The sequence below is a fragment of the Carlito syrichta genome, unplaced genomic scaffold (assembly GCF_000164805.1).
Source record: "Carlito syrichta isolate Samal-C Ts95f unplaced genomic scaffold, Tarsius_syrichta-2.0.1 Scaffold213716, whole genome shotgun sequence".
NCBI classification, from domain to species: domain Eukaryota; kingdom Metazoa; phylum Chordata; class Mammalia; order Primates; family Tarsiidae; genus Carlito; species Carlito syrichta.
The window spans coordinates 270,564-296,979 of NW_007157812.1; the positions used below are offsets into that span (position 1 = coordinate 270,564).

At 41.4% G+C, this 26,416-nt stretch overlaps 1 pseudogene; it reads left to right on the forward strand.

Moving 5' to 3' along the window:
- The first annotated feature begins 5,557 nt into the window (after positions 1 to 5,557).
- Positions 5,558 to 7,792, forward strand: LOC103253241 (annotated as a pseudogene).
- The last annotated feature ends 18,624 nt before the right edge of the window (positions 7,793 to 26,416 follow it).

The window sequence follows — 26,416 nt, forward strand, 5'->3', positions numbered from 1 at the left end:
TAGGTGCAATACTTGAACCTTCCTCTGGAAGGCAGATCTTCCTCACCCATAGAAATTCCCCTTTCAGAAAAGATGTTTCGTATTTTGGGGGAAACTTATTAATATCAAACCTCCAAAGAGCATTGTATTTTTCTTACAATAATTACCTCACTAAGTTAATTCAAATAACAATTTTACTTTGTTAAAAATCCATGATTTAAGTTTTGTTTAGTTCTTTGTTGACATTTTAGGGTTATCCTTGAAGTGATTCAAAAGATTCTGTGAATTGGAGGAACTGTGAATTGAAGGAACTGGTTACTTAGGGCAAGCAGTGCTGGACAGTGGGTGATGATCATTTTGAGGTCATGCAGATGTGGGTTTGCATCCTGGAGGCAGCATCTAGTTATGACACATCTTTGACAAGTTACAACGCAGGTCTTGTTGAGTTTCCTTTCTTTCTTTCTTTCTTTTTTTTTTTGAGTCGAAGTTTCACTCTTGTCACCCAGGCTGGAGTGCAGTGGCACACTGACAGCCACTGCAGCCTCAACCTGCTGGGCTTAGACGATCCTTCCGCCTCAGCCTTCCAAGTAGCTGAAACTACAGACGCATGCTACCATGCCTGGATAATTTTTGTGATTTATTGTAGAGACGAGGTCTCACCAAGTTCCCAGTCTGATCTCTAATCCCCCACACTCAGGCAATCCTCTTGCCATGGCCTCCCAAATAGCTGGGATTACAGGCTGAGTCCCTATGTCCTACCACTTCCTTTTTTGTGTATGTGAAACGGGTATAAATGATACTATGGGGAATTTTTGTAATAATAATGGGCACTCTATGTAAAGCTTCTAAACCATGGTCTGGCATAAGATAATTATGAAGAAATGGCAGTTTTCATCCATGCGTCCATCCATTGTTGAGCACATATCCATTGAGCTTCTCCTATGAACTGGACCCTGGGCTATACACTATACTGAACAAGATAGACTAAATTCTTGCCTTTGTGGACATTACTTTGTTACGAGAAAGACAACAAACAAGCTTATACAAATAAACCAGAGCTACTGGAAAGTATTATTTGCTGCAAAAATCAACAACAGCAAAATGCAATTATAGATTAACTGATGATGGGTTGTGTCTTCTAAGCACACCAAGGGGTCTCTCAGAGGAGGTGTTGTCTTAGCTGAGGCTTGGATGATATCCAGGCACCGATCCGGGGAAGAGTGTTCTAGGCAGAGGGAATAGCAAGTACAGAGACCTGAGGGTAGATGGCACTTCGCAAGGTAAAGAAGATAATGAGGATATGTATGCCTTTTGGGGTCAAGAAAAGGATGGGACAGTGTCACAAGATAGAAAACCTACCCCAATTTAAAAAAGGAGCAGGGGAAGATTATAGGAAGAAGCAGATGAAATGGGCTCAATATTTTATTTTTATTTATTTATTTTTATCTTTTAAATTTTATTTTATTTCAGAGAGTGGGGTACAAGTGAGGATCAACTATGTAAGTAGGCTACATGCAGGTGAAGTTTGGGCTTCTAACTGTCCTCACTCCCCTGGTAGTGGACCAGGTACCTTTTGTGTTGTCATGTACCCCCTCACCCTTCTCCCTCCCTCCCCTTGCAAAGCCCAACAACTGCCAATCTCTCCCTTGTGCTAATGTGACTATTGTTCAGGATCCCATGTATGAGTGAGAATGTGGTATTCAGTTATTTGTTTCTGTGATAGATCACTTAGTATGATGGTCTCCAACTCCATCCAATTTGCTGTGAAGTCCATGGTTTTGTTCTCCTTTATGGCTGGGTAATACTCCATCGTGTATTTGTAGCAAATTTTCTTTATCCAGTCCACTTTTGATGGGCAGTAGGGTTGGTTCCCTGTTTTTGTCATTGTGAATAATGCAGCAATAAATGTGTGTGCAGGTATCTTTTTTGTAGAATCATTTATGTTCCTCCAGGTTCCAGGTTCCTCCAGGAGCGGGATTACTGGATCATATGGAAGGTCAATTTTTAGTTCTTTATGAATTGCCACACTCCTTTCCATAGAGGTAGCACTCCCACCAACAGTATAGAAATGTTCCTTCTCTACACCTATGCCAGCACCTGTTGTTTTTGACTTATTAATGATAGCCATCCTTACTGGATTAAGTGGTATCTCATTGTAGTTTTGATTTGCATTTCTCTGATAATTAGTGAGGCTGAGCACTTTTTCTTGTGTCTATTGAATGCTTGTATGTCTTTTTTTTAGAAGTGTCTGTTCATGCCTTTTGCCCACTTTTTAATGGTCTTTTGTGGTTGTTGTTTTTTTCTTCTTCTTCTTCTTTCACTTCATTTGAGTTCCTTGTATATCCTGGATGTTAGGCCTTTGTTGGATGAATAATTTGCAAATATTTTTTTCCCATTCTGTGAGTTGGCTCTTTACTCTCTTTCTGGATGTTTTATTTTGCTGTGCAAAAATTTTTCAGCTTGATGAGGTCCCACTTGTCTATCCTAGCTTTTACAGCATTCCCTTTTGGGGACTTGGTCAAGGATTTGTTGCCTACTTCTATGTGCTTAAGGGTGTTTTCTACATTTTCTTTTAGGATTCTTATAGTTTGAGGTTTCATGTTTAGGTCTTTGATCCATTTAGAGTTATTTTTGTATATGGTTATAGGTAGGGGTCCAATTTCATTCTTCTGCATGTGGTCAGCCAGTTTTCCCAGTACCATTTGCTAAATATGGTCTCCTTTCCCCAGTGGTTGTTATAGGTGACTTTGTCTAAGATAAGATGATTGAGGTACTGTGTTTTTGCTTCCAGAATCTCTGTCATATTCCATTGGTCTGTGTGCTTAGTCTTGTACCAGTACCAGACTGTTTTGGTTACTGTAGCCTTGTAATAAAATTTAAAGCCAGAAAAAAGTGTGATATCTCCTACTTTATCCCTTTTGCTGAGGATTCTTTTGGCTATTGGGGTGTGTGTGTGTGTGTGTGTGTTATTTGCTGTCTGAAAGACTTGTAACATCTTTCTTTACATCATACTGCTAGAGCTTCAGTTGCCAAGAGCAAACCTGATTTAGGAACAGGACAGGAAGCAGAAAAGGGCTCCTGTATCTATTGTACACTTAGAACCATGGCAGGTATCCTTTACTCCAAAAGGAAGTGAAGGACTTTGTTGTTAAAAGGAGGATGATCCCCCTTGGCCAGGACTTGTTGGGGCTCTGCCTGGTGCCAGGTTATTTTTCTTTGACTTACCAGGCAATGATCACCTTCAGAAGTCTTGATCAAACATGGAGGTAGGCCAGGCATGATGGCTTATGCCTGTAATCCCAGCACTTTGGGAGGTGGAGGTGAGAGGATTGCCTGAGTCCAGGGATTCAAAACCAACCTGAGCAACATGGTTAGACCTCATCTCTTACAATAAATAAAAAATGATCTTGGCATAGTGGTGCACACCTGTAGTTCCAGCTATTTGGAAGGTCCTGATGGCCCTGCCCTATCACCTGCTATTCAAGAGGCCCCTGCAGAGATTTCTTATTCATCTGAAGAATACCTCACGTCAGGCATAGGTACCCACACTTAAGAGGTTGCACTTCCTTTAACCTCTATTTTTCTTAGTTGGAGTCTCACTCTGTTGCCCAGGCTAGAGTGTAGTGCCATGCTCATGGCCACCGCAGCCTTGACCTGCTGGTTCAGGTGATCCATCTGTCTCAGCCTTCCAAGCAGCTGGACCTACTATGCACCCCCATGCCCAGATAATTTTTTATTTATTGTAAGAGACAAGGTCTTGCCTTGTTGCCCGGGCTGGTCTCAAATCCCTAGGCTCAGGCAATCCTCTCACCTCTACCTCCTAAATTGCTGGGATTACAGGGATGAGACATCGTGTCTGGTCTACTCCATGGTTTTTTGTTGCTGTTGCTTTTTTTTTTTGAGTTGGAGTCTCACTCTGTCACCCAGACTGGAGTGCAGTGGCTGTTCCCAGCCACTGCAACCTCGACCTGCTGGGTTCTGGCGACCCTTCCACCTCAGCCTTCCAAGTAGCTGGAACTACAGGTGCGCACTACCACGCCGGGTACTCCATGTTTTAACAAAACTTCTGAAGGTGATCACTATCTGATGAGTAAAAGAAAAATAACGTGGCCCAGAAAGAATTCATTTGCAAACCAGCCTTTGCAAGGAGAAAAAGTAGAGTCAGAAAGCTTAGAATACTTGTGTTTTTGATATAATTTTTTTTCTCTTTCCACAAGAGACTTTGCCTCAAATCTTCAAATGAAGTTCAAAAAGTGGAAATGTGTAGTAACTTTCAATGATCCACCTTGGTGTAATGACTATTTATTCATTTTACCAAGAAGGTGGGAACTTTTCTCTGAATTTGAATATTTACTGATCATCTGCTGTGACAAGCAGACTGCAAAGATAAATCATTTACTGATTGTCCAGAGTGAGCTGGTGTCTCTGAGAAAATGAAAGTCTGTGGTCAGGAAGAGTCATATTTGACATGCCCTCAGGCTCCTGAAAGAGCTCTGATGTGGACACATTAGTATTTTTGACATTACACCTTCCAGGTGTAATATTAAGTAACAACTTATTTTGAGAGCCACATTTATCAGTGATTCCCGCACTTTTTTAAAAAAAATGTAGAAAAAAGGTTTTCAGAAGATTAGATTCTCGTGGCGTTTTATTTTTTAAATTGTAAATTGCAGGTATAAATCTGCTCTAGAGTACTTGGGGATAGGATATCCCATATGTCTTTTCTCCACCTTGTTCTGTGAATCTTGTCCCTTCCCCCTCTCACCAACTAGGGTGGTAAGAAATCCCCTTCAGACATGGAAGTGAACCTCTTTTTCTTTGCTAATGTGCTTTGTAAAATGTACAAGCATGATGGGGAGTGCTTAAAACCTTAGGAAAGACCTCTGGTCTTGGAGATATCATGATTGTCAGTGAGATATCCCTTTTTCCAATCTACAAGACCTTCCCTAGACCCTGTGTCTCCCTGGCCCTGACCCAAGCTGGGGCTGGGATTCTATGACTATGTGGCTTGGTGTCCAGTCCACCCCCATCCCCCACTGCATTCCAGCTCAGTGTGCCCAGATGTGTCAGAAGCCTGCAAAGGCTGCCCTCCTCCTGGGTGGGTGTGTGTGCATGTGGTGACTCGAGGTAGAAGGGGAATAAAGGGAACAGTGTGATACCTCCAAAGAAACCACAACATAAGAAATGCTTACTGGCCCTTTTTCTTTTCTTCTCTCTCTCTCTCTCTCTCTCTCTCTCGATGTTGAAGAAAGAAGAGGCTGTGTAGCCTCCTGGGAATAGTACTTTTCCTTGAGTGGGTGCTATAGAAATGTCAGCCAGATGTTACTTTTACTTAATTTAGAAATGTATTTATGATGAAATCCTGGGCCCACTAGGACTGTTAGAAACCACTGAAAACTCAGTTTCCACATGACATTATCTAAAAAATCTACAGCATCCACATTCAGATAGAGTTCAGACTTTTAGGTTTGAAAATAAATCACTGTGCCTTGAACTATATTTACTTGATTTTTTCTGAGTTCCTCTTTTTTAAAGAGTTAATTGAGAACATGCTTGAGGAGAAAGAAGGGAGCCAGCCATGAATCCCTTCCAGAAAAATGAATCCAAGGAAACTCTTTTTTCACCTGTCTTCACCGAAGAGGTACTACCTCAACCTTCCAGCCCTCCTAAGATACCACCTCTGAAAATCTGTGGCTCCAGCTATCCATTGCCTTCATTGTGGCGAATGAATTCTGTGAGCTCTTTTCCTGTTGTGGTATGAAGGCTGTGCTGACCTTGTATTTCCTGCACTGGAATGAAGATACCTCCATCTGTGTGTACCATGCCTTTGGCAGCCTCTGTTACTTTACTCTTACCCTGGGAGCAGCCATTGCCAATTCATGGTTGGGAAAATTCAAGACAATCATCTATTTCTCCTTGGGGTATGTGTTTAGCCATGTGATCAAGTCCTTGGCTTTCTTACCAATACTTGGGGGATATATGGTACACACAGTCCTATCATTGATCTGCCTGAGTCTAGTAGCTTTGGGAACAGGAGGTATCAAACCCTGCTTGGCAGCTGTTGGTGGAGACCAGTTTAAAGAAAAACATGCTGAAGAATGAACTAGATACTTCTCAGTATTCTACCTCTCCTTCAATGCAGGGACCTTGATTTCTATGTTTATCTCACTCATGCTGAGAGGAGATGTGCAATGTTTTGGAGAAGATTATGCACTGGCTTTCGACGTTCCAGGATTGCTCGTGATGACAGCACTTGTTATATTTGCAATGGGAACAAAAATGTACAAAAATACATCTCCTGAAGGAAACATTTTGGCTTAAGTTTTCATATGTATCTGGTTTGCTATTTCCAATCGTTTCAAGAAATTTCTACAGTCATTTCAAAGCGACAGCATTGGCTAGACTGGGCAGCTGAGAAATACCCAAGGCAGCTCATTATGGTTGTGAAGGCACTGACTAGGGTACTGTTCCTTCATATTTCAGTGCCCATGTTCTGGACTCTTTTGGGTCAGCAGAGCTCATGATGGATTTTGCAAGCAACCAGGATGAATGGGAATTTGGGGTTTTTTTGTGCTTCAGCTGGACCAGATACAGGTACTAAATCCCTTTCTGGTTCTTCTCTTCATCCTGTTGTTTCACTTTGTCATTTATCATCTGGTCTCCAAGTGTGGAATTAACTTTTCATTGCTTAAGAAAATGGCTATTGGTATGATCCTAGCATCCCTGGCATTTGCAGTTGTGGCAGTTGTAGAAATAAAAATAAATGCAATGGGCCCACCCCAGCCAGGTTCCCAAGAGATTTTCCTCCAAGTCTTGAATCTGGTAGATGATGAGGTGAAAGTGACAGTGCTGAGAAATGAAAACAATACTCTGTTGGTAGAATCCATCAGATCCTTTCAGAAAACACTACACTATTCCAAACTGCACCTGAGAATGAAAAGCCAGGATTTCGACTTCCACCTGAAATATTATTATTTGTCTGTCTACACTAAGCATTCTGTGGAAGAGAACTGGTATAGTCTGATCATTCATGAGGGTAGGGAAAGTGTCTCCAGCATAATGGTAAAGGATGTAGAAGACAAACAACCAATGGGAAGTCAGCCATGAGGTTTGTAACACTTTGCAGAAAGATGTCAGCATCTCCCCGGGTACAGATATCTCTTTCAGTGTTGGCAAAGACTATGGTATCTGCTTACAGAACTGTGTATAAAAGAGACTACCCTGCTTTGTGTCGTAGAACAGAAGATGGAACTTTTCTCTGAATTTGGGCCTACTAGACTTTGGTGTGGCATATCTGTTTGTTACTATTAATAGTACCGATCATGTTCTTCATGGATGGAAGAGGGAAGATATCTCTATCAGCAAAATATCCATTGCATGGAAGCTACCACAATATGTCCTGGTTACAGCTGGAGAGGTCATGTTCTCTGTCACAGGACTTGAGTTTTCTTATTCTCAGGCTCCCTCTAGCATGAATCTCTAGTGATTCTCGCATATTAAAAAAAAAAACTGTAGAAAAAAGGTTTTCAGAAGATTAGATTCTCATGGCATGTATTCCAGGCAGCTTGGTTGTTGACAGCTACAGTTGAGAATATCATCATGTTTGTGGCCCAATTCAGTAGCCTGGTACAGTAGGCTAAGTTCGTTTTGTTTTCCTGCCTCCTACTGGTGGATCGTTCCCATCATGGGCTACTACTACTACTACTACTACATTCCTGCAAAGCCAGAGGATTTGCAGGATCCAGCAGACAAGCAGACTCCCCACATCCAGGGGAACATGATCAACCCAGAGACCAAGGAGACAAGGCTCTGATGACTCCCTGGACTCTTATCATGACCTAATCCCTGGCCTTGGTATAAGTCATCACCCATCTCCAAGCATTTTTTTCTTCTACTGATTTAGGCAAGAGAGATAGCATCATATCCGAGTTGATTTCTTCTATCTTTCTCCCATGGTAGAGGTGGTTTTAGAGGTGGTTTTAGGACTGGGTTTTCCGGTGCATCTTTAAACAAGGCCCCTGAGACTCTATGTCTTCCCATCTAGCAATGAACTCTGTAAATCATGTGTGGTGTTGCTGAAGTTGGCCTGGTGTTTCCAAATGGCCCAAAATGTAAATGTATAATTGAGATCAATCTCTGTGGGTATGCAAAGTTGTGTGGGAGTTCCTGTACAGGTACCTGTCATTTAAAACTTGCACCCTACTTTTTAGCAGCAAAATTGTAGAATAACAAAAGCATGGTATTTTAAGTTTTTTTTAATAAGCAATGTAATTATCCTATTCACAAAGACCTGAAGGATGAGTATGTATGGAGTAATTGGTGAACCAGGGACTGACTTGTCAGCCATCCAGGTGTGAAAACACCTTAGTAAATTTTTCAATTCAGACAGTAGGAGAGTGAATGCCATTTTATTAACACACAGGAGAAGATATGTCTTTCTGATTATTCTATTATTTTATCTACTCATTCAAACACCCTTTTCTCAGGACTGATAGATCCTGGAAACTAAACTAGAGATAAACATGGTTCTGGAAAACAGGAACAGGTATAAATTATAGAAATCCTGATGAACCATTTATTCTTTCACAGTGTACATTTCTTCTCTCAGGAATTATGATGTTTCAGCCCTGGACTATGCCCTTCTGTGGAGAGCTGTATAGACAGACAGTAATTACGATCTTGCAACTTCATCTTATCAGTGTTGCTGAACCAACTGTTTCCTTTTCTTTTTTCTTTTTTTAAGTCTGAGTCTCACTCTGTCACCCAGGTTGGAGTGCAGTGGCATGCTCAAGGCCATCACAGCCTTGACCTGCTGAGCTCAGGTGATCTTTCTGCCTCAGACTTCCAAGTAGCTGGAACTATAGGTGCATGCTACCATACCCAGCTAAATTTAAGTCCAACTTCCTTTTAAAATTATTCCACTTAGCCTCAAAGTAATGATTCTGTTTTGATATTTTTTCCTGATTTACTTTTCCCATAATTTAAAAATGCCATTTCTTCCTTTAGGCCTTCTGAAATTCTCTTTTTATTTTATTTTATTTTATTTATTTTTATTTTTATTTTTATTTTTTGAGTTGGAGTCTCACTCTGTCACCCAGACTGGAATCCAGTGGCCGCTCCCGGCCACCACAGCCTCGACCTGCTGGGCTCCGGCGATCCTTCCGCCTCAGCCTTCCCAGTAGCCAGAATTACAGGCATGCGCTACCATGCCCGGCTGACTTTTTGATTTATTGTAGTTATTTTATTTTTTAAACGCTATACTACTGCTCTAATTTGCAGTTCTAAAATGGAAATACTTATTAGAGGGACATAGTTTCATACGAGGATTCTATCAAAATCTGTGAGTGGGAGAGAATAGAGCATGAGGGCTTTTTTTTTTTACGTGTGTGTGTGTGTGTTAATGATAAAGTTGAGATAAAAATTACCTTGCACACAAGAAGTAAATCAGAGGACAGACATGGGAATATTGTGACTGTGCAGTATGGTTGCTAGGGGGAAAAGTTCAGAACCACTGTACTACAAAGCCTCATTTCCACTGGTTTTACAACAGTAGTCTCATCTAGAACAGTGTTGGGTCTCACATTGTTATGTGACAGGTAGTAGAATTTGCTCCAGTTGCCCAAGCTTTATGTACTTCACTTTGAATGACCAACATTTCAGAAGCACAGAAGTGGCGGCAGCACCAACCAGTTTTCCCAGATATCTTGATGTGAACCTGACCCTGATCCTTTAGAAGATAACCTGTTAATTTTGAAGCAGTATTAACCCAAACTGTTTGATGAATATTGTTGCAAGAGTTGTTAACACCGTTCTGTAAATAAAAGTGTCTGTGGACAAATATGTTTGGGGGGGGCAAAAGAGTTAATTGATATAATTTATAAATAACTTCTCCTCAAGAATATCCACATACTGAGCTGTGTTAATCTTTCCAGAACCCAGAATTCATTTATTTTACATGTTTAAATTTTTTCATTACTTTCCAACTTTATTAAGGTACAATTGACAAATAAAAATTACGTGTATTTAAGGTGTACAACATATGTTTTGATATGTGTACACATTGTGAGATGGTTACTTTAGCTGAATTAACATATCCATCTCCTCAAAGACCTGTATTTTGTGATAAGAACACCTAACATCTAATTTCTTTGCAATTTTCATGAAAATGTAGAATAATATTTATTATATAAAATTTGTCATTTGCTAAATTGTATGAATTATGCCATGTTACTAAATAATATACACCAAATATATGATACCATATTACTCAATGACATATATGATATTACAATTATCTATTATTTACTAAATGACAAGCACTGTTGTAAGCCTTTTTATTTTTCACAATCATAGTCCTACAAGTAAGGTGACGATAATATCATAGAAAGTAGGACACTTTGGAAAATGAAAGGGAACCCTAAATGCATGGGATGCCAGGACAGCCAAAACTGTCCTGAGTTGTTTGATCACCTCCTCGTGAGGTGGGCAGGTTGTTTGATCACCTCCTTGTGAGGTGAGCAGGTCATTTCTCCAGATACAGAACATAGGACAGAAGGTAACACAGGACTTCTCAGGACATGGTTGAGTAGTGGTAGAACCAGGATGTGAAGCTAGGTGTTCAGGCTCAGAGACTGCTCTCAACACTATTCCCTTGTCCCTGATAGAGCTGCACATTATGGTTCAGATGTGTCCTTGTGCCCATGATTCCCACTGACGCCCTGTGTGATCTGGGTTGATTTCTGGACAAGCCCCACAGTTTTCTGCCTGAACCCTTTACTCCCTTTGGACTTCCCTCCTCCACTGCCCTTGTCTTAGTCACTCAGGTTGGAACTCTTCATTAATTCCCAAAGCCACACCACAGACAATCTGTTTTTTGGCCCCTGAATCTCCTGTGATCTCTTCTTTTACAGGACCCTCAGGCTCTCCATGAGCAGCTCTCCCTTGACATCCCCAGGACCCTGATTGCTGGCCCTTCATCCCCATTCATGCTCCTTGAGAGCACAACCTGTGTACTTCCTGTCTTTGTATGGAAATAACTTTACAGTAGATGCTTAATAAATAATTTTGTAATTAATTTCTGCAAAGAATTTGGTGTTTTACATGACTTCACCGATGATGTTGCATATTTATCACTAGGCCTATTTAGAAAGAGGCGCTCACCTAATTTGAATTTTTAGTAAAGGCAGGGATCAGAAAAACACCAAACCAAACATAATGTGGCATCCTAGGTACTAACACCTAGTTTGTACTTTCCAGAATAACTTTGGAGTCATGGCAGGAGGAGTCAAGTATTGAGAATATGGTGCCATCCAAGGCCTGAGTCATCTCAGTGTTCTTTTTCACTAGAGTGATTATTATCGTGATAAGTTTTGACCCGAATCTACCTAATGAATTGGGACTGGGAGCCAGATTTGAAACAGAGCCAGAGTCAAGTGTCAGCTCCTGGCTAATTCTCCTTGGCTCCTTCACCAAAGCCCTTAATTTTACTCAACCTGACAGTTCCCTATAGTATGTAGTTAATAGAGTAATCCTGTACCCATGTGACAACTGATTTGGCTCAATAGATATATCTACTTCAACATCTTTTCCATTAAGTTGGTGCATTTTTTTTATGCCAGTATTTTCTTGGTAACCACAGTGATCACACAATTGTGAATTTCTAGTCCTTCAGGACATTAGAAGAATTAAATAGAGCTGGCATCAAGTTTTCTACTGTAGGGAAGTCATTTTCAACCAGGGCACATCTGCTCCCCACTTTCCCCTAGCCATACAAACATCAGTCTGGAGACATTTTTGGTTGTCACAGTTGGATGGATGGTGGGTGTGCTGTTGGCATCTAGTGGGCAGAGGCCAGGGAGTCTGTTGAACATCCTGCAATGCACAGAGCAGCTTCCACAATAAAGGATTATTCCTCCTCGATGTCAGTACTGCCAAGGTTGAGAAACTCTGTGCAGGAAAACTATCTAAAGGAATTTGCTCTTCTGACCAATGATGAGTGCTAGTGAGTCTGATACTTAGTACATAAGGAGTGCAGCTCCTAGCCTGGCAAGATGCCAGCAGAAGTGTGGGCATCTTTGCCTTCCAGGGGGCTGGGCTCAGCCTTACATCCAAGCCCATGACCAGGCTGTTCCCTGCACCTGGAGTCCTTCCTTCCTCCTGTTCCTCATCCTCCTCTTCTGGGTGCTTCTTGGTGCAACTCAGCCATCAGCTTCGTGTTTCTTGGAATTTCTATAGGACTTTAATTTGTATAATAAAATCTCAAGTCACTGATGTATATTGTACCCTTCTTCATTTTACAACTTTTTAAATCATTTATCTTGCTAATCAATTCCTTAAGGAAATTCATTAATTGTTTCAACAAAACGTATTGCCCTCCTCCAATGGTTTGGGGTGGTATAGGTTATGATTCACCTGAGATCATTTGCACCTTCTTTACGTCTTTCTGCCAAATTATCTCCCCTCTGTCTACTTTTTCCTCCTTTTTTGTCTACCTCTCTTTCCTTTTCATTTGTATCTTTCTACATCCTTTGTATTTTGCAATTTTAATCTTTAAAAGGTGATATAGATGCATATTTTGAATGGGAAAATAGTGACAAAAGACTTCCAATTAAAAGTGCTTCTGACTTGCCTATCTCCTGCAGACCTGTCCTATCTTCACTTCAATGTCTTTCTTACTTCGTCGTAGTAACTTACATGTTCTACATAATCTCTTATTGCTATTCTCTTGATTCATCTTGTAACTGATGTATTATTCTCTGTTTACCAACTCTCATGTTTTTGTCTCTTTCGTTCTCCTCCTTCTTGTTGGAGCATATCCTCAAAACTTTTCTGAGATTCAGATCACTGGGGATAAAATGAGAATTTGCATACTGAAAATATCTTTATTCTCCCTTTATGCTTGAATGACAGTAGGCAGGATATAGGTTCATATCTGTATAGAAGTGTAAGTGGGAATTCTCTGAATGTTGAGTATTTCTCCTCTTTCTTCTAGTTCTTGTGTTGGTTCCATTATTACTCCCCATCCTTGAATGTGTCTTATTGTTGCTTTCCAGAAAAATTGCCTTTTTTAAAGATGCTGTTTCAAAATGTTCTCCAAACATGTTTTGGTGTGGGAAATGAAGGGGTTTCTATGGATTTATCAATCCTATAATTTTGTTTTTCTGGAAAGTTTTCTTGTATTTTTTCTTTGCATCTTTCCAACATGATCTCTCTTATTCTGGAATTCTTTTATTTGGACATAGTGAATTCATCCTCCAACGTCTCATTTTTTTCTAACTTACATATACTATTTTTGTTACACTATTTTAATTTTTCCTTCCAATTTCTAAAATGTTTCCAGCTGTCATGTTTTTAGTTTCTCTTAAGTGCCTTGCTGTTGTTTGGATATTTGTTAAACCATAAAAGGAATAAGAGATCATAGTCATCTGAGTTTTCTGAAGCTCCCATGAAAAGTCCCAGGACACAAAGCATCCTTCAGACCCAGAGAACCACAACCAATCACACAACTTTCTTATGTCTTTCTCTTTCCTTCTTCCCTAAACTATAAGTCTGTCAGAAGTTGTAGATAATTGGGAGAGAAAAGGTGAAGTATAAAAAAAGAAAGAAAAAGCATGATTTTTAAACAGTGTGAAGTTTTGATTATTATACATGTGTGAATATTCTAATCTCTGTATTAAAATATTGAGCTTTATTTCCTAAAAAAAAAAAAAGGAGCATCATTGACAGTTCTTTAGCTATGACAAAACCAGAGTTTTATTTTCAGAACATTGAGCTTGTCACATAATGTGTAAGATGAATTGTAGGGAGAGAATATTTTAGGAAAGAAGCCTAGGCAGATGTTGAAAATATTTGCCCAGGGCGAAATTATGAGACTGTATGAGGCTCAGTGGTCATGAGAGAGGTCATTGAGATGAAGCCAAAAGACCATACATAACTCAATCCTTTGCCTTTGGTAAGGACTAACATGAGATTTTTGAACCAGAGTTTCTAAAAAATCAGTGATATTTTCACCAAAGAGAAAAAGAATCCAGGAGGAGAGTCCATGAGCACATGGACACCTAGAGATATATTGACCTTGGGAGGTGACTGATCCAGGAAAGCGTGTCTACTGGAAATGTTCTGGCCTAACATACTGGCTGCTTTCTCCCTCGGGGTCAGTCAGAGTACAAGAGGCAGAGTGCTGGGAGAAATGGGCGTTTAATGTTATACAATACAATACAACGGAATCAGAGCAGATCAATGTATTTACCCAAAAAACTCTGTCCCCAACAATACAGCTTACTCAGAATTCATACTCCATAACCTCTCACCACACCCATGGCTAAATTAACAAGGGCATGACTTAAGATCTTAAGATCTCCTAATCACCCATCCCCAAGACTGAGTTAACAAGGACTGCAGGCAGTTACGGCATGACCCAAGATCTGCTAATCATTTTGACATTTTAGAGAAACTTTTGGGATTTACAACTATATGGACTTAAACTTGTACAATTTCTTAAGGGGGAGGGAGATTGAAGTTACAGCCCTCCAAGGAGCTATCTTGGTACACTGAAATAAACACTTTGAATTAAACATGAGAAATGTAAGAAACCCCTGTTTGCTGAGTCTTAGCCTATAACAGGAATAAAATGCAGGCCCAGTTCTCCTCTGCAGTAATGTTCCTCTGCCTCTAGATAACAACAGCCTGTGTAGTCTTTTTTTAATGTAGTAAAATAAATAGAAAATGTATTATTTTACCATTTAAAGTGTGCAATTCAGTGGCATTAAGAGCATTCACAATGCTGTCACATTATTCATTTCCAGAAAAATGTCATCATCCCAAAAAGAAACTCTGTAACACTTAAACAATGACTCCTAATACCTTCTCCTTCCTGCCCCAGCCTGTGAGTCTTATTTGATTCCACTTCACAGATTGTAACAGAAAAATTTTACTATTTGTGTCCTTAATGTGATTCATTGTATAAAAGTGAAAGTAATGAGGAACGTGCTATCCCCAGGCTTCAAAGGTTATAGAAGAAACCAAACAAGAGGCTTCAGGGTGAAAGCCTTGGTGGTTCTGGGAGTTCTCTAAGTCTCTTGTGGACTCTTGTCTTCCAGCTACTACCTCCCCAGTTCCATGGATGACTACTCCCATAGGAGCAGGAGGTGGGAGAATAGGGATTGCATGATTCTACTTGCACATGGATAGATATACGTGTCCACAATGGAGCCTAGTCATCACTTCCTTTTGAAAGCTTCCCAGTGAATTCCAGAAGCCAGGCAGGGTGGATGAGCACAGCGTAGACTAGTTGTCATGTTAAATCGTAAAAACAATTTTAGAAGTTCCTAGGTATTAGTGAGGATTGAGCAGACAAAACTTGGAAGCATTCCATGAATACATATCGGGAGGGCTTAATACATAGACATGTTAGTAGTTGTAAGCATTGTAATAATGGTTACTAGTATTTGTTGAATGTTTTGTACTGAGTTTAGTTAATATATTCTCACAATAACCCTTGATATGCACCAAACATTCCTGAAAGGTAAACTGATGATGAAAGAGAGATATCTGTGTATGTGTCTATAAGGATTGAATGTAAGGCATGGGTATCAGAAAGGGCTTCACAGATAAAGAGACACGAGAAGTGGATTCTACACATGGGTTTTATCAAATGTGGTTGGCAGGGAAAGATAGAGAAACAAAGGGAAAGCCATAGATCCTGGCACAAAGTTGTGACTCAATGTGATGCATAAGCAAATGACAGACGGACAACCATGGCTGAGAAGGGCGTCCTAGAGTGTGAACTTGCTCCTTCAGCAGTGATTCCCATCTCAGAGTGTTACAAGTGCTCCATGCAGCTTTGTGTCCATCAGGCAAGGATGACTGGAACTGGTAGATGGAACTGGTCATGAGATTCACACATTTAGGTTCTATTCTTAAGTGTTACATATCTTCTGGTATGATTAAATAATACAAAGTTCTTTGAAAAGTAATGCTTTCTTAGTCATAACTGTGATCTATTATTTTCTCAACTGTACTGCTTTCTTTTTTTTTTTTTCTTTGACTCCATTGCCCAGACTGGAGTGCAGTGGCACGCTCACAGCCACCACAGCATCAACCTGCTGGGCTCTGACAATCCTTCCGCCTCAGCCTTCCAAGTAGCTGGAACTCAGGTGTGCACCACCATGTCAAGCTAATTTTTTTATTTATTGTAGAGACAAGGTCTCACCGTGTTGTCTAGGTTGGTCTCAAACCTGCAGACTCAGGCAATCCTCTCGCCTTGGCCTCACAAAGTGCTGGGATTACAGTTTTGAGCTACCACACCTGGCAATTGTACTGCTTTCATATGGAGGTAGGCTTAAAATAAAAAAACAAATCTCCTTACTTGAAACCCTTGAGAATAGGAGCCCTCTGCTCATTTAGGATATTGAAGAGAGCATCGGAATGACATTTCAATTTTAGGGCTCACTTTGGCATGAATGAGGAGAATGTACTGAAGGAAGAATTCACAGAGGCTAGGAGACAATTTAGGGTACTATGACCTAGACCGGGAAGGACTAGATTGTGATGGTGACTATGTGATTGGAAAGGAGAGATCGGCAGAGGTGACACTGTGGCAGTGGAGGGAATAGAATTTATTGCTCTATTAGGAGTCAAGGGAGAGAAGGTGTAGTTGGCGGTTTAATGAATCCAAGCCCAGTAAGATATCCACATCCTTATCCCTAGAGTCTGTGAAGGTTCCATTACATGACAAAAAGTACTTTGCAGATGTAATTAAGGATTATGAGATGGGGAGATTGTTCTGAATAATCTGGTGATCCATAAACCCAACCTATGTTATAATTAAAAGACAGATTTGAGATGGAAAAAAAAAGGGGAAGAAGTAGTTGGAACAATGTGACCACAAGACCAACACTGTCACCAGCCCAGAAGCTGAACTTTTCCCTAGAACCTCTGGAGTAAGTGGAGCCCTATACCCCTTTGACATCCCACAACTAATTTTGGGCATATGACATCCAAAACCATGAGAGAACACATTGTTTTAAGGCATCAGCTCTGGAGTAGTTGTCACAGAAGCCACAGGACGCTAAGTCAGGAAACTCTGGTGTCTCCCTGTGTTCTGAGTCAGGAGACTTTCTGGTTGGGTCCATTAGCCAGGATAGGACTCATGGATGAAAGAGTGGGTTGTAACAGAGAAGAGGCTAAGTTTTATATCTTGATTCTGAAATGATTGTGGAGTGTTGGATGGGGAATTGTCCAATTGCTGGGGAAGCTTGTCTCTGGAGTTCTTGAAGAGGTAAAGACAGAGGAAGTCCTCACCTTAGGTGTGGTGAGCATCGTAGACACTGATGAATTCTCTGAGTGTGTGGAGTAAATAAATGCTAACTTCAGGGAGAAACTTGGAGATGCACCCCAAACTGAGAAGTCGATGAGATGGCAAATAATTTATACTGGACGTGACATGGGGGCAACTACAGTGAAGAGGTAGACACCAAGCAGGTTGACTGCGGTTCTCAGGGGCCATCACACTAGCACTCTGTTGGATGGGAACCACATGACTGGCCACCAAAGTGGGCTGGGGGTTCCCTCAGTACAAGACAAGCAGGAGCATAGTAATTCCTGTTTACCCTTCACTATCGTTTTCACTGGTGGTGCATGAATGGGCAATCTGCATTGTAATGCAGGATGATTCCTATCAAATGTTTCCTACTGTATGTCTGGACCTCAGGTCCCATTGGTACCAGGACATGGGTTCTCTGGAAAGGCCATATCACTATTCAAACAACCCCTGACTCAGGGCTGAGATTGCAGGCTCACAATAAGACCACAGGAAAGTGCAGAAGACATTTATTAAAAGCAAGACATTGAAATCTTTACATTCTGCAGTGAACACAAGGTATCATTGAAAGACGTTGGAAAACAGGATGAAAGAGTTTTTGCCATCTCAGAGACCACATTTCAATTTTATTTCTCCCTGAAATAAAAAAAGAAAGAAAGGTGAAGTCTATCATGCTACTCTTGAAATCGATATGTTGACACACCCAGGTGGCTAATACTCTCCGCTAAAGGCAATTGAAAAGGCTGATGCAGGAACTCAGTGTGGGGGGAACTGGGGTCTAGACCTGGTATCATTACAACATTCATATACTTGAGGGAACAACCTTTCCACGCCTGTCCAATAAGTCCTGAGGGGACCAAGGAGTGTGGCTCAGAGTCTTCATGGAAAGGAGAGGGGACAGAGGTGAAAAGAGCAGTCAGGAGTTTTTTCTGGGATGACCCAGGACTGTGTCTTCTCTTTCTTCCTGCATAGGGGACCCAGGGCTGAGAGCAGGGGCAAGACTATCACGGACTTTTGGATGCACTGCTTTCAGGAGATTCCGGCCTTCCTGTGTAGGAATTCTGCATCACGACCCATGAACACTTCAGCCCTGAGCCTCTGGCTTCCATGGGCATTTACAGCTGAATCTCACAACTTCACTCAGAGGAAGATGGGCTAAGAGCCCTCGATAAATCTCTGATTTCTATGCACGACATAATGGAAGCATCTGGCTTCCTGAGGCACTGCAGGAGATATGGCCCTTTGACCATAATCAGAACATTGTGAGTGAAGAGAGGACTGTGGCCAAGAGGAGCTGGGGTTGGGGGCTTCCTGGTTCTATGGAACTTGGCAGAGAAACCCAGACGGCCAGCACTGCATTTGACAGAGCCAGATCTAGGTCCCTCCCTGTACCCCTCCCTGTTCATTGCTCCCCACACTCTCCAGGAGGTTCCACAAGGACTGTGTCTACTGCATGAGTGTGCATGGCCTCAGGAAAGCTCCCAGGCAGGGAGACAGCCATGCATGGCCCTTCTTCATCTCTGCTTGGCATTATGGGAATATGACATCCAAACAGGTGACCTGAGGAGGAGGAACATGCCCAGGATGCTGTGTGAAGATGAGTTAAATTTGACAGGTGCAGTGGTAGCATCCACTCTATGGCCCTGGGTGACCCACTCAAGAGGTGACCAGCAAGGTAGTGACCCTCCACCTATGCTTCAATAGAGAAACAAGCCCATCTCATTTCACAGTGTGCAGCTCACCAGAAGCCTCTATGTGTAAAGGAGAAAGAAATTACCATGGTATCTTCAATTAAAATTCTGTTCCCCCAGGACATCTGATCCATGCATTTCTTCACCTCCAACTTGGCTGCAACAGCTTCTAGAGGTGCATGAAATCTGGCCAGTGTTAAATTCAGGACATCAACAGGCATGAATAAGAAGGCTGTGATTTTAGCAGACAGGGCTGGACAGACCAATGCATTTGCTGGAGAGCAAGAATAAAAATATCATTTATGTTAGGAAAGTCCATTTTCCTCTCATGGCTCACTGATGTTAGAGCAGATAGGATTCCTAGGGCTGTATGTTCCCATCCATAATTGTGCTGACAACAATGTAAAACCCTGGAGCTTGTGACATGCTCAAGACCACACAAGAAGGGGTAGGGTTGGGACTGAAACCACTTTTCTGAAACTCAGTCAGATTTCTTTTTTTAAGGCCCACAAACTACTTTCCAAAGCTTCTCTGTTTTCCTTAAGTTTTCTTTTGTAGATTTGAAAGTATTAGCTTTTCTCTGCCAATTGAGTAACAGTTGATTAGTCTTAGATATTGCTGAGAGGAGATTTGGGGTAATCCAATTTTGAAGCGAATGGTAGAGTCAGAATATTGCCAGATATCGGATATCAGAAAAGTGAGAGTAAATCTGGAGTAGAAGAAGGAAAATTATGAAAATATTTAAAGTGATATATTGAAAATAAGTTGGAGGATTTAGGACTATGCCACTGGATACACAGAGTTAAAAGGTATATAAAATTAAGTTAATCAGGTTTAACACATATAAGAAGTTTATATAGGAAATTGTGGTTGGCCCTTTTATTTATATTAGCCTTGAGTTGATGTCCAGAATCCTTAGAGAGGATGAGAGGACGTTTCTGGAACTTATTCCTGACCCCACTGAGAATTGTGGGAACACCTGGAGTCACCACTTTGCCTGCTCTGGATTCCCCATTGCCTCAAGCCTTTTGCAAACACCCTGCACCTAGGCTTCATGTGACACTTGACCAAATAACAAGTCACTAGGAGAAATCTGGAAGAGGCAGGAGGCAAATTTGGAGTCAACACAGAGAAAGAAAAGGAGGTGAAGAAAGTAAGAGGAAAAGGAAACCTCAGAAAAGATGGGTGAGTTCTGAGAGACACAGAAAAACACACAAAAGAATTGTGGCAAGAATGTCTAGAAAGAGCTGTAGAAAAATAGAGGTTGTAATGCTAATGATTGTAATAGATTTAACAACATTACAGATATATACTAAGTGTTGCTTATTTTCAGTCTATTTGCGGGATTTTTATTCAGAGATTCAGAAGGCACTGACTCTTCTTGGACTGGGAGCTTCTCAAGGATCTTTCTGGCTGTAACAGTTTATGAGCCTAGATTTTTGACTTAAAAAGTTGTGGGTTCAATTTATACCTAATGGCTCCAGAGAGGAGAATGTCTAATGACTACAGCTATTGGCTTCATCACTGCAGTGAGATTCTTGACACACTCAATCTCAGTCTACTGTCATAGACTCCTCTGGTGTAAATTCCAAATACCAGTGAGAGGAGGAAGCTCAGAGAGACTGAGCACCTTGCTCAAGGTGAAAAGGCTGAGAAGTGGCAGAGTTGAGATTCACTGCAGAACTGGCATGATATCATGCTGCATCTGAACACAGATTACAGTCAAGGAGGGAAGCTCAGGCAGAAGAGTTCCTTGCCTTTACCTGCAGTGATCTTCTGTAGGAGTTCCTAGTTGTTGGGAAGTTGATGTATGAGCCCTGGGCTTTTGAGGAGCTAGTTCAGCAAACACAGAAAAAGGTTGAGTTTTGGATTGTTCCAGATGCGAACCCAACCCGGAATAGGATGACCTAGTGCTCAGAGAAGGATACTTACCAGGGGCAGGTCCTGGACTGATGACTGATGATACTCACCTGTGTAGCGGCAAAGGACCAGAATGACCAGCAGGAGAGACACTGACAGCCTCATGGTGGTTGATTTTGCTTTGAGCTCTCAGCTTTAGTAACGATGAGTGACTTGGAGTCCACGACAGGAGGCTGTGGAGCCCTGGAGCCCAGGGCTATTTGTACCTAGGGAGCCTCACTTGTCCTGCCCACAGGGCATGTGGCAGGTCACAGGACCTGGCTTCCAGCCCTCCCTTACACTAGGGTCATGTCCTCACACCTCCCTTTGTCCCACGTGGGACAGAGCACAGGAGAGCAGCCTTGCAGGAACTCTGCTCTGCTGCAGGTAAGCTTTCAGGAGCCTCTGGAAATGGTCCTAGGAATTCTCACTTTGCTTCTGAGTCTTTGATGATTACATCTTTGTTTTTATTTGTAAGTACAGAGGCAAAGGTGGAGTCTGACTTTCAGGGGTATAGGAAGCTAAGTCCCGGGCTTTGGTTATGGGATAAGAGTCACATAAGAGGACCCGGCTTTGACCCCCCTTCTAAATGTGTCTGACAGCTGACAATGCTACACATTGATCAAGTCTGAACAGGAACTATCCTCTTCCTTGACCCCTTTCTTTATCACCGTCTTCACCATATAGGTACCTTAAAGCATTCTTGAATATATCTCAACTTCAGAGAATTTCCTTGTGCGAAACAACTGATCTCCTGCCTCATGCCTATTCTCTATTCTGCCTCTTGAGGCCAGAGTCTTTGTTTATGGGTGGAGTTGTCAATATAGCCAAGGTTCGAATGTTCTGTCCATGAAGAGCAAGGCTACCATGATGACTAACCACTCGCATCTCATCTTAAAGCTGAAGTGATGACTCACTGACTGAATTTTTTTTCCCCACACAGCTTCTGGGGTGTCAGGAACCAGTCACACATTAGAGGTATAGAGAGGGCCTCTGCCCTGAGTTTCCAGGCAGGGAAGATGATAGAAATAGAGAGATGGATAAAACAATTCTGTGCTCACTTCCCCCTTTCTCCTTGAACTTAAGTCTTCCACTTTAAAACAAACTTTGCAGCCTAGACCAGCCCCATCTTTAATGTACAGTGAAGGCAGTCCCAGCCACAGCAGTTCACACCCACTTGCCATTCCACTGCAGTACCATCATGTGTGTGTAAGCAGGACGTTACTGAAAGTTTCTCTCTTGTTGAATGTGTATTTCAGCAAAGCAGGAGGTATCATACTTCCAGACTTCAAACTTTACTATAAGGCACCAATAATCAAAACAGCCTGGTATTGGTACAAGAACAGGCATACGGACCAATGAAACAAGATAGGGATTCCGGAAGCAAAATCTCAACTCATCTTTGACAAAGCCTCCAACAACAACCACTGGCAAGAGGAGAGCCTATTCAGTAAATGGTGCTGGGAAAACTGGCTGATCACATGGAGAAGATTGGAACAGGATCCCTATCCATCACCATACACAAAAATCAACTCTAAATGGATCAAAGACCTAAATGTAAAACCTCAAACTATAAGAATCTTAGAAAATGCAGGAGACATCCTTGTGGAAATTGGAACTGGCAACCAATTCCTGATCAAAACCCTAAGTGCTCATGCTGGAAGAGATTAAGATAGACAAGTGGGACCTCATCAAACTGAAAAGCTTCTGCAAAGCAAAAGAAACCATAAGAAAGTGGGGAGACAGCCCACAGAATGGGAAAAAAATATTTGCCAACTATATATCTGACAAAGACCTAGCATCTAGGATCTACAAGGAACTCAAATGTGCCGGAAAAAAAAAAAAAAGAACAAACAGCCCCATTCAAAAGTGGGCAAAAGACAAGAATAGACACTTCTCAAAAGAAAATATATGGGCAGCCAGCAGACACATAAAAAAGTGCTCAGCCTCACTCATCATCCAAGAAATGTAAATCAAAACCACATTGAGTTGCCATCTAACCCTAGTGAGAATGACCATCATTAATAAAACAAACAATAACAGATGTTGGCGAGGATGCAGAGAAAAAGGTACGCTTCTATGCGGAGAAAAAGGTATGCTTCTATACTGCTGGTGGGAATGCAAACTAGTGAAACCTCTTTGGAAAACATTGTGGTGATTTCTGAAAGAACTAGAAATTGACCTTTGTATGACCCAGCAATCCCCCTATTGGGAATATACCTGGAGGAACTCAAATTATTCTACAAAAAAGATACCTGCATATGCATGTTTATTGTAGCTGTATTCCCAATAGCAAAAACATGGAACCAACTGTGTTGCCCATCAAAGCTGGACTTAATTTTAAAAATGTGGTACAGGCCGGGCTCGGTGGCTCAGCCTGTAATCCCAGCACTTTGGGAGGCCAAGGCGAGTGGATTGCCTGAGCCCACGGGTTTGAGACCCGCCCAGGCAACTTGGCGAGACCTCGTCTCTACAATAAATCAAAAACTAGCTGGGCATGGTAGCGTGTGCCTGTAATTCCAGCAACTTGGATGGATTTAGAGTCTATCACACTCAGTGATCTATCACAGAAACAACAAACAGAGTACTATATGTTCTCACCCATAAGCGGACCTTGAACAATTATCATAATACTATAAGAAAGGGACTGGCAGTAGTGGGAAGCCTCCAGGGGAGGGGGGTGGGATTGGCAGTTGAGGGAACCTACTGGGGTGAGGGAGCCTACCTTATCAACAAGGGTACCTGCATAATGAACATTTGTATATCTAACCCTGAATTGTACACCACATCTTTAAAATAAAAAACTTAAAGTTAAAAAAAGAGTATTTCAGAGGAGTCACAGCTCAGGTCAGAGGTGTTATTCTCAGCAGTATAATCACAGCACTTGGGAACTATTAGAAAATAGTGACCCCTAAGCTTCACTTTCTGGGGATATTGATTCATTAGCTCTAAAATGAGTCCCACGCTCTGGTACTACTGAAAATTCCTCTGGTGATTGTGATGGGCAACAGGTCAGAGATCACCCTAAAAGACCTCTATGAAGGAAGGGACCTCATAAACCCTGTTTTCAGAGACATGGTGGCAGGTTGGGTAGAGTCCCAGAGAAGGCCCACATGGCTCTCACAGGACAGTGAAGGAGGCCCTGACTCCAGCTCTGCCTTCACCACCAGGGAGAGGGAGGTACAGTGATGAGACCCATGGTTATGAGAGTTCAGAGGTATATTCATGGACTATTGGACCTTAGGAAAATTATGTAAACCCAGTTTTCCTATTTATCAATGTAAGCTAAAAAATACTGCCTACATTATTGGGTTGATAGATCATCAAATGCGTGTGTCTGTGCATTAAAAATTTATCAAGTTCTGACACATGATAAGCTCTTAATAAATGTTAACTACTTTTATCTTGTCTTATTTGTCATACACATTGCCGCTGGTTCCTAGTTAGAGCATAGCCAAAACCCAAGAAATCACCCATATTGTGGATTATAAGGAAACCTCCATCCACCATCTCTTTTTCAGATAAATGGAGGAAGGAGTCCAGATCTTGGTCTCTGAGTCTACAGACTCAGGAACCTGAACTTAGGGAGTCAGGCCTCTTGCAGCAGATCATGAGGGATTCTGTGGGTCAGAGCTTGTCCTGGCACAGGCTTGACCATCACCTGTATATTCCCTTAGGGAGGATTGTTTTCACATAATTTTAATCATTCCTGTAGCTCATAATAGCTGCTTAGGGGTTTTTAGTTTTCATTGCCATTTAAAAAAAATTTCAATAGGTGTAGGAGGTACAAATAGTTTTTGGTTATATGATTGCATTGCATAGTGATGAAGTCTGGCCTTCAGTTGTGCTCATCACTCCCACATGTCCACATGTGCACATTGTACTCGATAGGTAATGTTTTGTCATTACACCTCACCTGCTGCCCCCTTCTGAGTCTCCAGTGTTCATTATACTATTCTCTATGCTTTTGAAGATCCTTAGTTTAGCTTCTACTTATAAGTGAGAACATGCAGTGTTTAGTTTTCTGTTCCTGTGTTAGTCCACTTAAGATAATGTTCTCCAATTCCATCCATGTTGTTGTAGAATATATTATTTCATTCTTTTTTACTATGACCACGATCAAAAAAATCAAAAAACAAAAGATGCTGGCACAAATGCAGTGAAAGGGGATGCTTACATTCTGTTGGTGGGAGTGTAAATTAGTACAACCTCTTTAGAGATTGGTATGAAGATTTTTCAAAGAACTAAAAGTAGATCTACCACTTGATCTGATAGTCTTTCTACTAGCTATCTACTCAAAGGAACAGAGGTTGTTATATAAAAATGACACTTGCATTACTTGTTGATTCCAGCACAATTCACAATTGCAAAGATGTAGAATAAGCCTAAATGTCCATCACTGATCAGTGGATAATGAAAACGTGGTATATATACACAATGGACTACTATTTAGCCATCGTCAGTTGGTTTTTATGGCTTCTCTCCTCCGTACCAAATCCACTTAGAATTTCAATTCAGTCTCTCCATCCATGGGGCATTTGTGCCTGACCCCAATGACCTTTTCTGTTGAGAGCCGGCCATGGAGACTCACTGAGCATTAGGGATCAGGAAGGGCCGTTGACCCTGAGACCACTAGGATGTGTTTGGGAGCTGTTGACCCCATTCCCTCCCTCCTTTTCACTTGGCACTGCAACCAGAAAAGGCTCCTGCTGGCTCTAGGAAAAAACTCTGAGACTGGAACCAACACAGCTAACTTGGGAGTCTATTGTTCCCATTTTTCACAGTTTGCGGTTTTTGCCTTTAAACAATTTAAGTTCAACTCTGGGTCACATTGAGGAACCTTAGTGTAGGTCACAGGTTCTCTTGATTGGTTTTAGAAATTTATAGATATAGGTTTTAGGAAATAGTTTATATAGATTGAAGAAAATTTAGATAGCCATTTTATTGTAGAAATGTGGTTAGTTTAGTTTGATTTAGGAGGGCCAGTGAACTTTGGATTGGGCCATATTCCAAGCTTTTGGATTAGGCCGGCTGGTGTTAGGAGAGGAGTGTAACCTTAGCAGCAATTGTTTTTAATAGAAATTAGTTTGAATTAGCATAGAATAGTAGAGGTTAATAAATCATTATGGTAGTTTTGGGTTTAGGCATTGAGTGATGTTATTTCAAGATGATATAGCTGTAAAACAATTAAGGGCACATAAGAAACTAGTTTGGGGAACAATAATCAAGCATAGAAAACAAAAAGACAATTTGTGGTTGTTCTTCCTCATGTTCAAAAAACATCTGCTTGAGAGTGGGGGATGTCCCTTGTGCACCTGGACCTGTTCATGTGAAAGGCACATGCTATCTTTTGTGTCCTGTGATGATGACTTTGCAGAGTTTGGGGATAAAAGCCTTTGGATAACACTCAATAAACGGCTTCTGCTCAACCTTGAACAGTAGTCCAGTCCCTTTCTGTCTCCCCCTCAGTCGCCGACTCTGTCTCACCTCCAGGAATCTCTGGGCCTTGATAGATCAGGACTCCCGC